At 37.9% G+C, this 12,864-nt stretch overlaps 1 protein-coding gene across 5 annotated transcripts in view; it reads left to right on the forward strand.

Moving 5' to 3' along the window:
• Positions 1–12,864, forward strand: part of CDK8 (cyclin dependent kinase 8) — a 165,548-nt gene that overhangs the window by 120,305 nt on the left and 32,379 nt on the right. The window contains exon 1 of one of the 5 annotated variants that reach the window (XM_023740929.1): positions 5,358–5,369. The exons of the other annotated variants lie outside the window; for them this stretch is intronic. The gene's annotated coding sequence lies outside the window, so the exon portion shown is untranslated. Of the gene's footprint in view, positions 1–5,357; positions 5,370–12,864 lie in introns of those variants that run through there. 5 annotated transcript variants of the gene reach the window in all.

The following is a 12,864-nucleotide window of genomic DNA, read 5'->3' on the forward strand; positions in this document are numbered from 1 at the left end:
TTTTCAGAATACATCCTAAGGCTGAACAATAGGAATGCTTTTAGAATTACCCATGGCTAAAACAGAATTTCAAAACAGAGAATTACTGTAGGAGTCCTAGGTAGCTTTTACAGAGTTTCAGACTACTGGCTGGCCTCTACAAGGCTGCCTGGACACACAGAATTTCGGACTACCAGTTGTCCTCTATGAGGCCGCCTCGACACAGCTTTTACAAGTTATCAGAAGACAGAGCAGACCTAAGCACACCATTACAGTGGACTGCAGTTAAGGCAATTTTAAAGTTGTTACTCACGGAGGAACAAATGTCTTTCTTCCTGGGGAATCACCGGTTGGTTTTGTCTCCCCTGGAGCAATCATCGTTGGGTCGAGGAGGTATCGGCCTCGAGGACCCACCATTGGTCCCCTGGAGAAATCTCCTGATGCTCACTGGACTTTTGGTTGGGTCCTCTGTCCGATCCACCTCCAACACCAAGTGATGACTCCTGGCTGGCTCACCAGAAAATTTCGCTGGGAACTCCAGGTTCTGCTCGGCATAATTCCATCAGGGCCAAAAAGACAAGACCGAGCTAGGGAGAACGAAAGGCAACTTTCAACCATTGGTTGGCCAAGCAAGGAGACAGATGGGGCTGTGTGCCATCCAAGACTGCCTCGCAGGCAGCTTGTTGAGGCAGGTTTATATAGGCAGGATCAAAATGGTGCTTTTAGAATACAAAATGGTGCTCACACCGGCATGGAGCGTTTTAGAATGAGTAAACATTTTCCGAGGCCGGGGTTCGAATCCCTGCTCAGGAGGAACTTAGTCATTTTTATTCATTAGCATGTCTGCTGTCCACCTGGGGGGCGGAGAATTTACTATGCATGAAGCAGTTAATGAGCTAAAGGTCATCTGGAGTGCCAAGATGGAGGGCAGGACCCGTTTCATTTAGCCAGTGGCTGTTTCTCTTTAAGGAGGTTCTGGGAGAAAAAGAAAGAACTCTAGGAAATGGGCTGAGTGAGGGGCTGTCTTGAGGCTAAGAAAAATGGCTCTATGGCTCTAGCTCTGTCTCAGTGGGATGGTCCACCCTACCCATCTGTCAGTTTGTGGTACTGTTGTGGCTTGTGTGTTTCTGTGATGCTGAAAGCTATGCCCCCAGTATTTCAAATACCAATAAGGGTTACCCATGGTGGACAGGCTTCAGTGGACCTTCCAGAATAGCACAGACTAGGAAGAAAGGTCTGGAGATCTACTTCTGAAAAATTAGCCAATGAAAACCTTATAGATCACAGCAGAACATTGTCTGACTTCCTTGCTTTGGACACACCATCAGGAGGTGTCATTTGCTAGAGGAAGACAGTGTGTTGGGTGGAGTTGAGGGCACGGGAGACCCTTGGTAACAGGATGGATTGCAATGATGAATCGCAACATGCTGGCCATCATGAGGATGGCACAAGACCAGGCAGTGTTTCATTCTGTTGTATATAAGGTCGCCAAGAGTTGGAGTCAACTCGAAAGTGGCTGTTCATCTCTCTGTTTTTCTCTCCCCCCTTCTTTCCTCCCTCCCTATTTTTCGTAGGATTGTATAAAATAATTATCTTAGGGGCAGGGGCATTATCAAACCATATATGGATATTTCCTAAGGAAGTTTCTAGTTAAGAATCACTGCAGTCGTTAATCACCATTAACAGATTATAGTGTTAGGTGCTGTTATAATTATCGTTATTATATAGTAAGCATATATATATATATGTATATGTATATATATATATATATATCAGGCATCATGTTAAGCTTTTTATGTGCATTAAACCCAAAAAACCAAACCCACTGCCATTGAGTCGATTCCAACTTGTAGGGAGCCCTTAGGGTTTCCAAGGCTGTAAATCTCTATGGAAGCAGACTGCCACATCTTTCTCCCCGGAGCCGCTGGTGGTTGCGAACTGCTGACCTTTTGGTAGCAGTCGAGCACTTTAACCACTGGCCACCAGGGCTCCTTTTTATGTGCATTAGTTGCATTTAATCTTTGCAACAACACTAGGTTGTCATCATTATTTGTATCTGTTTTATAGATGAGGAAATAGAACACAGCTCTCTGTGGTTAAGGCCACACAGCTAATAACTGATAGCCTCCCTGATTTTCCCAGTCTTACTCTTAGCTACTTTATTATGCAAATATTTAGGGTAAGAAGAAAGTTAACTGTTGGTCTGAAGTCTACTGTGTCTGTTTGATATAGAAAAGGTTATTATCGTAGTATCAAATAAAGTATATTTAACTTCAAAAGTTTGAAACATAATAGCAAAAGGATTAAAATAATCAAATTACAGTAAAGGGCCTATGGTTTGTTCATTTTGGCAACTATACAAAAAGAAATAGAAATACATAATTATGAACTTCAATATTTTTCTTTCAGACTATGATACAATTTTAAAAATAAAGAATGAGCAAAAATTATAGATTAAAGCAATGTGGCATAGTAGAATTGCTTGGCATTTAAGGTTATATAAGAGAATATATTTTTGAGGTAAAAATCATTCATTCAAAGTTGCGTGTTGTGTGTACTAGAAAAGTTGAGTGTATGCTGGAAGATAAATATATACATGGTAAGTATTGAGAAAGGCACACAATTCTACATTAGTCTCTCGGGACACAATAAAATAAAATTAGAAATAAAAGCAGAATTATATTTTTTAACTATTAGACATCATTAATTGAAAATGCACCACTTAAAGTGCAAAAGAAACAAATCAATAACAGAATTTGCAGGCCGAAATAGAAATATTCTTTTTTAACAATTAGGTAAGGAAAGCAGTCCCTGAACTGATTTGTATTATTTCAGTATCTACTAAGGCTTTTTATAAAATTGAGCCTCTAATCTTGGCAAAAATTATAAAAATTATATATGGAAGGTTTCTTTCCTAGTGTGATTAAATATTTAAAATTAAGAGCTAACATTAGACTCAGTGGTGAGAAAATAGGAACAAATGTGCAGGCTTCCTATCACTTGTTTTATTTAGTCCGGAATAAAAATGTTGATAGCTATTATGAATGAAAATAATTAAATGCATAATACTATAGGGAAGGATGAAGTGAAAATATTTTGGAAGTAGCATCGTCTCTGCCCACGAACTTTCATGATGCAGAGCAAGTGTATTTCTTCTTTGCCTGTCTCCACGAGACAGCATTAGAGCTTGGTCATTTTTAGTCTCAGCTATAGCTCTGTTCCTTATTCTATGAAGTATTTGCTGTAAATACAAGATACTGAAGTGCGAAATAATGTCATTGGGATTTCCATGAGAGCAAGGACTGCCTACCTTATTGACACTTGCTGTGCTTAGAGCATGTAACAGTGCCTGATTCATAGGCCTTCCATACTCATTTGTTGAGAGAAGGGAGGGAGGGAAGAATGCTGGGCATCTGTTTATAGGTTCAAAATGATTCTAATCAAATGACTTACATATATCCATCTCATTAAAAACCCAAGGCAGCACAGTGGAAGTAGTTGGAGGAGTGTAATGGGCCAAAAGCCACAAGGGAGGCATATGCTCAACTTGTTAGAGCAATAGAAAGAAGTGCATTGTAGCCAGAGAGTAATAAGTAAAAGGGAGAATGGTACCAGATGAGATCAGCAATTAAAGTTGCTGTGAAGAGAATGGATTAAGAAAGCAAAAGTGGAAGCAGGAAGTAAAATTAGGAAATCACTGAATATCCAAAGCAGAAATGAAGGTCATTTGGAAGGTCTTGGGTAATAGGGGGGTGGTGGGGAGCCCTAGGTAGTGCATACAATTAACACACTTGGTTGATAACTAAAAGGTTGGAGGTCTGAGTCTACCCATAGGCACCTTGGAAGAAAGACTTGGCGATCTACTTCTGAAAAATCAGCCATGAAAAACCCTATGGAATACAGTTCTACTCTGACACATACGGGGTCGCCATGAGTCAGAATCCACCTGACAGCAACTAGTATGATAGTATAAGGTTATAGAGATAGAATTCAGTGGATTTGGGATATATTTTGATGGTAGGATTTGCTGATGGATTGAATGTTGTATGTGGCGAGGTAAAGAGAGAAGTCAAGGTTGACTTACAGGTTTCCAACTTGAAGCAGTTAGGATTTATGTGATGCTGTACTGAGATTGGAAAAGGTTCGGGGAGGAATAAGCTAAGCAGGAAAGGAATCTTTCTAGAAAGTATTCTCCTTTTGATCTAGCAAATGCTCTTAAGGATATTACCCAGAAAATGGTGAAAAGGTCATCACAGCATTATTTATAATAGTCATAAATTGAAAAAGAATTTACAATTAGCAACAACTAGAAAGCAGTTGAGCAAATTATGACACATCGAAAAGATGAACTATTACATAGTCATTAGAATTTATTGTTATGGTAAAGTTAAATAATGTTACAATGATTAGGAAAAAAAGCAGAATAGTAGAAGGAAAATACTGTTGTAAAAAATACATCAACAAAAGAAAGACAATTACCAAGTATTTGATTGGTTACAGTTGAGCAGCTAATTATATTTGAAAACAATTAACTCTTCTATAGGAGCATGTATTATATTCTAGAAGGAAAAAATATTAGCATTATATGTTTAAAGTACCAAAATTTTAATTAACAAAAATTATATGAATAGATTCATGTTATTATGAGAACTTATATATAAGTCAGAAATTATTTCACAATAAAGAAGGACTTCACTTTTTATTGTCATTAAAAACAAAAAACAAAGCCGTTGCTGTCAAGTCGATTCTGACTCATAGCAACTCTATATGGCAGAGCAGAATTGCCTCATAGGGTTTCCAAGAAGGGGCTGGTGGATTCGAACTGATGACCTTTTGTTCGGCAGCCGAGCTCTTAACCACTGTGCCACCAGGGCTCCCTTTATTGTCATTAGGGAGAAGAATTTTCTTGCCTATAATTAAATCTTTTTTTCCTTTTATAATTTACATCTTGAACTACACCAAATTCCACATAGACCATAGTATATAAAATGTGTATAAGATAATCAAGATATTTATTCCAGATACAGCTGGAGATAAATTCCTTGCTATTAAAGAATTGACAGCAATCACTAAAGATGTCGTTGATGTTGTTAGCTTCCGTCTAGTCAGCCCCCAACTCATAGCAACCCCATGCACAGTGGAAAGAAACGCTGTTCGATCCTGTGCCATCCCCATGCTCAGCTGCGGACTGTTGTGATCCATAGGGTTTTCACTGGCTGATTTTTGGGAGTAAATCTCCAGGCCTTTCTTCCTAGCCCATCTTGGTCTGGAAGCTCTGCTGAAACCTGTTCGGCATCATAGCAACACGCATGCCTCCACTGACAGATGGGGTGGTGGCTGTGCGTGAGGTGCATTGGCCGGAAATCGAACCTGGGACTCCCGTATGGAAGGTGAGAATTCCACCAGTGTCCCCAGAGATAAGATAAATATGCTGAAATAGAAAAACCCTAGTGAAAATGCTATTTTACAGAATATGGAATGTAAAATTAATAGCAAGAGTAAAGTAATAAATTAGTAAAATGCACGTAGAAAAATAATTGACTGTATCTTTATTATCTAGAATATAGGAATTTGATTTGAATTTGTAAGCTTAATAACCAAAGCTCCCTCAAAAAAACAAACTACAAATAATAAATCAAAGGATATGATTAGCAATGAAAGATGCAAATTAAAACATTTAAGTTACTATTATGTATCAATTAAGTTGATACAAATTACAAAATCTCATGGTATAAATTTAAGATACAGGTATACATTGCTTTTGTATTTTCAGACTGGTTTTATCATGCCTGATGGTATTGTTTTTATAAAAGGTAATGTTGTATTTACAAAAGTAATATTTCAACTTTTCAAGAACAAAATTTGTTAATGTGTATCAGAAACTTTACAAATGTTCAAAATCTTTGCCCAGCAATCTTATTTTTTTGGAATTTATCATAGCTACATACAGAAATGTTTGTCATGGCATTTTTTTTAAATTTTTTTATTGTACTTTAGATGAAGGTTTACAGAACAAATAGTTTCTCATTAAATAGTACACATATGGCCCTATGACAATGGTTAACAACCCCACGACATGTCAACACTGTCCTTTCTCAAACCTTGAGTTCCCTATCACCAGCTTTCCTGTCCCCTCCTGCCTTCTGTTCCTTGTCTCTGGACTGCTGTGCCTCATAAGTCCCGTTTTGTTTTATGGGACTGTCCATTTTCCGGCTGAACGGTGAACCTCAGGAGTGACTTCACCACTGGGCTAAAAGGGTGTCTGGGGGCCATACTCTTAGGGTTTCTCCAGTATCTGTCAGACCAGTAAATCTGGTCTTTTTTTGTGAGTTAGAATTTTGTTCTACATCCTTCTCCAGCTCTATACAGAACCATCTGTTGTAATCCTGGTCAGAGCAGTCAGTGGTGGTAGCTGGCCATCATCTAGCTGTACTGGACTCAGTCTGCTGGAGGCCATGGTAGCTGTGGTCCATTAGTCCTCTGGACTCGTCTTTTCCTTGTATCCTGTTCTCTTTATTCTCCATTGCTCCTGAAGGGGTGAGACCACTGGAGTATCTTAGATGGATGCTCACAGGCTTTTAAGCCCCCAGACACTACTCACAAAGGTAGAATGTAGAACATTAACTTTATAAACTGCGTTATGCCAGTTGAGCTAGATGTTCCCCGAGACCATGGTCCCCACAGCCCTCAGCCCAGCAATTCAGTCCCTCGGGGAGGTTGGATGTGTCTGTGGAGCTTCCATGAGCTTTCCTTGTACAAGTTGTGCTGGCTTCCCCAGTATTGTGTACTGTCTTACCCTTCACCAAAGTTACCACTTATCTATTGTCTGTTTCATTCCCCCCAATCCCTCGTAACCAACATTGTTTCTTGTTGTGTATAAACCTTTTCATAAGTTTTTACAGTAGAGGTCTCATACAATATTTGCCCTTCTGTGATTGACTTTTTTCACTCAGCATAATGTCCTCCAGTTTCATCCATGTTACGAGATACTTTACAGATTCAACATTGTTCTTTATCGTTGCATAATGCCCCATTGTGTGTATGTACCATAGTTTGTTTATCCATCCGTCTGTTACTGGGCATCTGGGTTGTTTCCATCTTTTTGCTATTATAATGCTGCAGTGAACATGAGTGTGCATATGTCTATTCGTGGGATGACTCTTTTTTTAAATTGTATTTTAAATGAAGGATTACAGAACAAATAGTTTCTCATTAAACAGTTACTACACATACTGTTTTATGACAATGGTTAACAACCCCACAACATGTCAACACTGTCCCTTCTCAACCTTGGGTTCCCTATTACCAGTTTTCCTGTCCCCTCCTGCCTTCCAGTCCTTGTCCCTGGACTGTTGTGCCCCATTAGTCTCATTTTGTTTTATTGGGCTGTCTAATTTTGGCTGAAGGGTGAACCTCGGGAGTGACTTCATTACTGAGCTAAAATGGTGTCCGAGGGCCATACTCTCAGGGTTTCTCTGTCTCTGTCAGACCAGTAAGTCTGGTCTTGTTTTTTTTTTTTGTGAGTTAGAATTTTGTTCTACATTTTTCTCCAGCTTTGTCTGGGACCCTTTGTTGTAATCCCAGTCAGAGCAGTCAGTGGTGGTAGCTGGGCACCATCTTGTTGTACTGGACTCAGTCTGGTGGAGGCCGTGGTAGTTGTGGTCCATTAGTCCTTTGGACTAATCTTTTTCTTGTATCTTGTTTTCTTCATTCTCCCTTGCTTGCGAAGGGGTGAGACCAGTGGAGTATCTTAGGTGGCTTCTCATAGGCTTTTAAGCCTGCAGATACTACTCACCAAGGTAGAATGTAGAACATTGTCTTTATAAACTGTGTTATGCCAGTTGAGCTAGATGTTCCCCGAGACCACGGTCCCCAAAGCCCTCCACCCAGCTATTCAGTCCCTCAGGGAGTTTGGATATGTCTGTGGAGCTTCCATGAGCTTTCCTTGTACAAGTTGTGCTGGCTTCCCCAGTATTGTATACTGTCTTACCCTTCACCAAAGTTACCACTTACCTATTGTCTATTTAATTCCCCCCCCACCACCATCCCTTGTAACCAACCAACAAAGATTGTTTCTTTTTGCGTGTAAACCTTTTCATGAGTTTTTACAGTAGTGGTCTCATACAATACTTGTCCTTTTGTGATTGACTTATTTCACTCAGCATAATGCCCTCCAGATTCATCCATGTTATGAGATGCTTCACAGATTCACCATTGTTGTTTATCGTTGCATAATACTTCATTGTGTCTATGTACCATCGTTAGTTCATCCATTCATCTGTTGATGGACATCTAGGTTGTTTCCATCTTTTTGCTACTGTAAACAATGCTGCAGTGAACATGGGTGTGCATATGTCTATTCATGTGATGGCTTTTATTTCTGTAGGATATATTCCTAGGAGTGGGATTGCTGGATCCTATGGTATTTCTATTTCTAGCTTTCTAAGGAAGTTCTGTATCATTTTCCTAAATGGTTGTATCATTTTGCATTCCCACCAGCAGTGTATAAGAGTTCCGATCTTCCCTGCAGCCTCTCCAACGTTTGTTATTTCCAGTTTTTTGATTTGTGCCAGTAATGCCTGGGTGAGATGGTATCTCATTATTGTGGTTTTGATTTGCATTTCTCTAATGGCTAGTGATCGCAAGCTTTTCCTCATGTGTGTGTTGGCGGCTTGAATGTCTTCTTTGGTGAAGTGTCTGTTCATTTCCTTTGCCCAATTTTTAATTGGATTATTTGTCTTTTTGTTGTAGAGGTGTTGGATTTTCCTTAGATTTTAGAGATTAGACTTTTGTCTGACTTATAATGTCCAAAAATTTTTTCCCAGTCTGTAAGTTCTCTTTTTACTCTTTTGGTGAAGTCTTTTCATGAGCATAAGTGTTTAATTTTTAGAGGATTCCAGTTATCTAGGTTATCTTCTGGAGTTTGTGCGTTGTTGATTATAGTTTGTATTCTGTTAATGCCGTGTATTAGGGCCTCTAGCATTGGTCTTATTTTTTTTTCTATGAACTTTATACTTTTTGGCTTTATATTTAGGTCTTTGATCCATTTTGAATTAGTTTGTGTATATGGTGTGAGGTATGAGTCCTGTTTCATTTTTTTGCAGACGGAAATACGGTTTTGCCAGCACCATTTGTTAAAAAGACTGTCTTTTCCCCATTTGATGGACTTTGGGCCCTTGTCGAAGACAGGTGACCGTAGGTGGGTGGATTTACATCTGGGTTCTCAGTGTTCCATTGGTCAGTGTATCTGTTGTTGTACTAGTACCAGGCTGTTTTGACTACCGTAGCTGTTTAGTAGGTTTTGAGGTCAGGTAGTGAGAGTCCTCCTGCTTTATCCTTCTTCAGTAGTGCTTTACTTATCCGGGCTTCTTTCCTTTCCATATAAAGTTAATGATTAGTTTTTCCATCTCTTTGAAGAATGTTGTTGGTATTTGGATTGGGATTGCATTGTATTTATAAATTGCTTTGGGTAGAATAGTCATTTTCACAATGTTGAGTCTTCCTGTCCATGAGCATGGTATGTTTTCCCATTTGTGTAGATCTCTTTTGGTTTCTTGCAGTAGTGTTTTGTAGTTTTCTTTGTACAAGTCTTCCACATCCCTGGTTAGATTTATTCCTAAGTATTTTATTTTTTAGGGGCTATTACAAATGGTATTGTTTTCGTTTTCATCATTCTCTTTATTGTTGTATAGGAATCCAACTGATTTTTGTATGTTTATCTTGTATCCTGCTACTCTGCTGAATCTTTCTGTTAGTTCTAGTAGTTTTCTCATGGAGTCTTTTGGGTCTTCTATGTATAGTATCAGATCATCCACAAACAGGGACAGTTTAACTTCATTACCAATTTGGATGCCGTTTATTTCTTTTTCTTGCCTTATTGCTCTAGCTAGGACTTCTAGCACAGTGTTAAATAGGAGTGGTGGTAAATGGCATCCTTGTCTTGTTCCTGTTCTCAGGGGGAATGTTTTCAGCCTCACTCCAGTAAGAATGATGTTGGCCGTTGGTTTTGCTTAGATGCCCATTATTATTTTGAGAAATTTCCCTTGTATACCTATTTTATTGAGAGTTTTTATCAGGAATGGGTGTTGAACTTTGTCGAATGCCTTTTTTGTGTCAATTGAGATGATCATGTGAGTATTTTCTTTCCTTTTATTTATGTGGTGGATTATATTGATTGATTTTCTAATGTTGAACCATACTTGCATACCTGGTATGAATCCTGCTTTGTCATGGTACATTATTTTTTTGATATGATGCTGAATTCTGTTGGCTAGAATTTTGTTGAGAATTTTTGCATCTGTATTCACGAGAGATACTGGTCTGTAATTTTCTTTTTTTTGTGGCGTCTTTGCCTGGTTTTAGTATCAGAGTTATGCTGGCTTCATAGAATGAATTTGGAAGTGTTGCTTCCTTTTCTATGTTCTGAAATAGTTTGAGTAGTACTGGTATAAGCTCTTCTCTGAATGTTTAGTAGAATTCTCCAGCGAAGCTATCTGGGCCAGGGCTTTTTTTTGTTGGGAGTTTTTTAATTACCTTTTCAGTCTCTCCTCTTGTTATGGGTCTGTTCAGATTTTCAACATCACTTTGTATTTGTTTGGGTACGTAGTGTGTTTCTAGCAATTTATCCCTTTCCTCTAGGTTTTCAAATTTGTTGGAGTATAGTTTTTCAAAATACTCTCTTATGACCCTTTTTATTTCAGTTGGGTCGGTTGTAATGTCCCCCATTTCATTTCTTAACTTGGGTTATTTCCGTCCTCTCCTGTTTTTCTTTTGTCGGTTTGGCTAGTGATTTGTCAATTTTGTTGATCCTTTCAAAGAAGTAACTTTCAGTTTTGTTGATTCTATCTATTGTTTTTCTATTCTCTATTTCATTTATTTCTGCTCTGATCTTTATTATTTCCTTTTTTTCTGGTGGCTATGGGCTGTTTTTGCTGTTCTCTATTTGTTTGAGTTCTGTAGTTAATGTTTTGATTTTTTCCCTTTCATCTTTTTTGATATGCGCATCTACTGCTATAAATTGTCCTCTGAGGACTGCCTTTGCTGTGTCCCAAAGGTTTTGGTATGATATGTTTTCATTGTCATTTGATTCTAGGAAGTTTTTGATTCCATCTCTGATTTCTTCTATTACCCAGTAGTTTTTAAGCAGGGTTTTATACAATTTCCATGTGATTGATTTTTTTTCATTGCCCTTCCTGTTGTTAATTTCTAGCTTCTTGGTGTTGTGGTCAGAGAAGATACTTTGTATTATCTCAACATTTTGGATTTTGTTGTGGGTTGCTCTTTGGCCTAAGATGTGGTCTCTTCTGGAGAATGTTCCATGTGCATTGGAAAAGAATGTGTACTTTGCAGCTGTTGGTTGGGGTGTTCTATATATGTCTTTGAGGTGAAGTTGGCTGATTGTGCCCTTTAGGCCTTCTGTATCTTTGCTGACTGTCTTTCTAGATGTTGTGTCCTTTACCAAGAGTGGTGTGTTGAAGTCTACCATTACTTTAGAACTGTCAATTTCTCTTTTCACTGCTGTTAGAGTTTATGTATTTTGGAGCCCTGTCGTTGGGTGCGTGGATGTTTATTACGGTTATGTCTTCATGATGGATCTTCCCTTTAATCAGTATATAGTGTCCTTCTTTGTCTTTTATGGTGGATTTTGTTTTAAAGGTTATTTTATCTGAGATTAGTATTACCACTCCTGCTGTTTTTTGGTAGCTGTTTGCTTGATATATTTTTTTCCATCCTTTGATTTTTAATAAATTTATGTCTTTGTTTCTAAGGTGTTTCTCTTGTAGGCAGCACATTGTTGGAACCTGCTTTTTTATCCATCTGTCACTCTCCATCTCTTTATGGGTGCCTTTACGCCATTTGCATTCAGTGTAGTTATTGATAGGTGTGAGTTTATTGCTGTCATTTTGTAGTGCTTTTTTTTGGGGGGATGCTGACATTTTCTCTGTTCCTGTTACTCTCCTGTGCTGAGTTCCTTTTGTTTGTGGGTTTTTCTTTTTCATTTCCTTTGTTTTTGTAGATTTTGTTTTTACTGAGACTTTATGTTTTTCTTTATTTTGGTGAGTAGGTTTGTTAACTTTCTTTGTGGTTACCTTGAAATTTACCCATATCTTCCTAGTTTTGAACCAGTGTATTATTACTTGATATTGCCTTGCCTTCCTCTCCATTAGAAGAATCTATACCTACACCGTTTATTCCCTCTTTTAGTGTTCTGATGGTGTTGTCATTTACAGATTAACCTGTGTGGATCCCTGTTTTAATTCTTTTGGTTTGGGTTTATTGTTATTTTTATTAAGGTAACAAAACTCAAAACCTGTGAGTTTAAACCTATGGGATAAATTAAATTAATCATGTATTATGTTCATCATTTTAAATATTTTTGGTGATGATATTCACAAATTTGTTGAAAGACCATTTAGTTTAACTTTGTATTTATTATCAAATAGGAAGCAAAAGAAAACAAAAAGTAGAGTTAGTAGAATGGATGTAGGAAAGTGTGAGGGGGGTATTAAAAGGAAATTTCATCTCTTATTAATACCGTAAGTCTCATGAAGTTAATACTTATTTCCTATAATATCTCAATTTGGATTGAATATGACAGAGAACCTAATTCTTCCTAAAGAACACTTATTTCTTAGGTAAGTAAAAAACTAATCCACATACCTTTAGTTCCTAAGTAAAGGTAGTCCCCAACTTACAACAGAAGTCTGTTCCAACGATTCCATCGTAAGTTGGTTCTGATGTAAATCGAATACCTCATTTTTTTTCAGCTTTCATTATTATTGCCTTTTATTATCAATATCTTTATAAATCTGATCTTTGTCTTTGTCCTTAACTTACAGATAATGTCAGCAAATTATGTGCTGCAACATTGTATGTAGTACATAT

The sequence above is a fragment of the Trichechus manatus genome, unplaced genomic scaffold (genome assembly GCF_000243295.1).
Source record: "Trichechus manatus latirostris isolate Lorelei unplaced genomic scaffold, TriManLat1.0 scaffold00168, whole genome shotgun sequence".
In the NCBI taxonomy this organism is placed as follows: domain Eukaryota; kingdom Metazoa; phylum Chordata; class Mammalia; order Sirenia; family Trichechidae; genus Trichechus; species Trichechus manatus.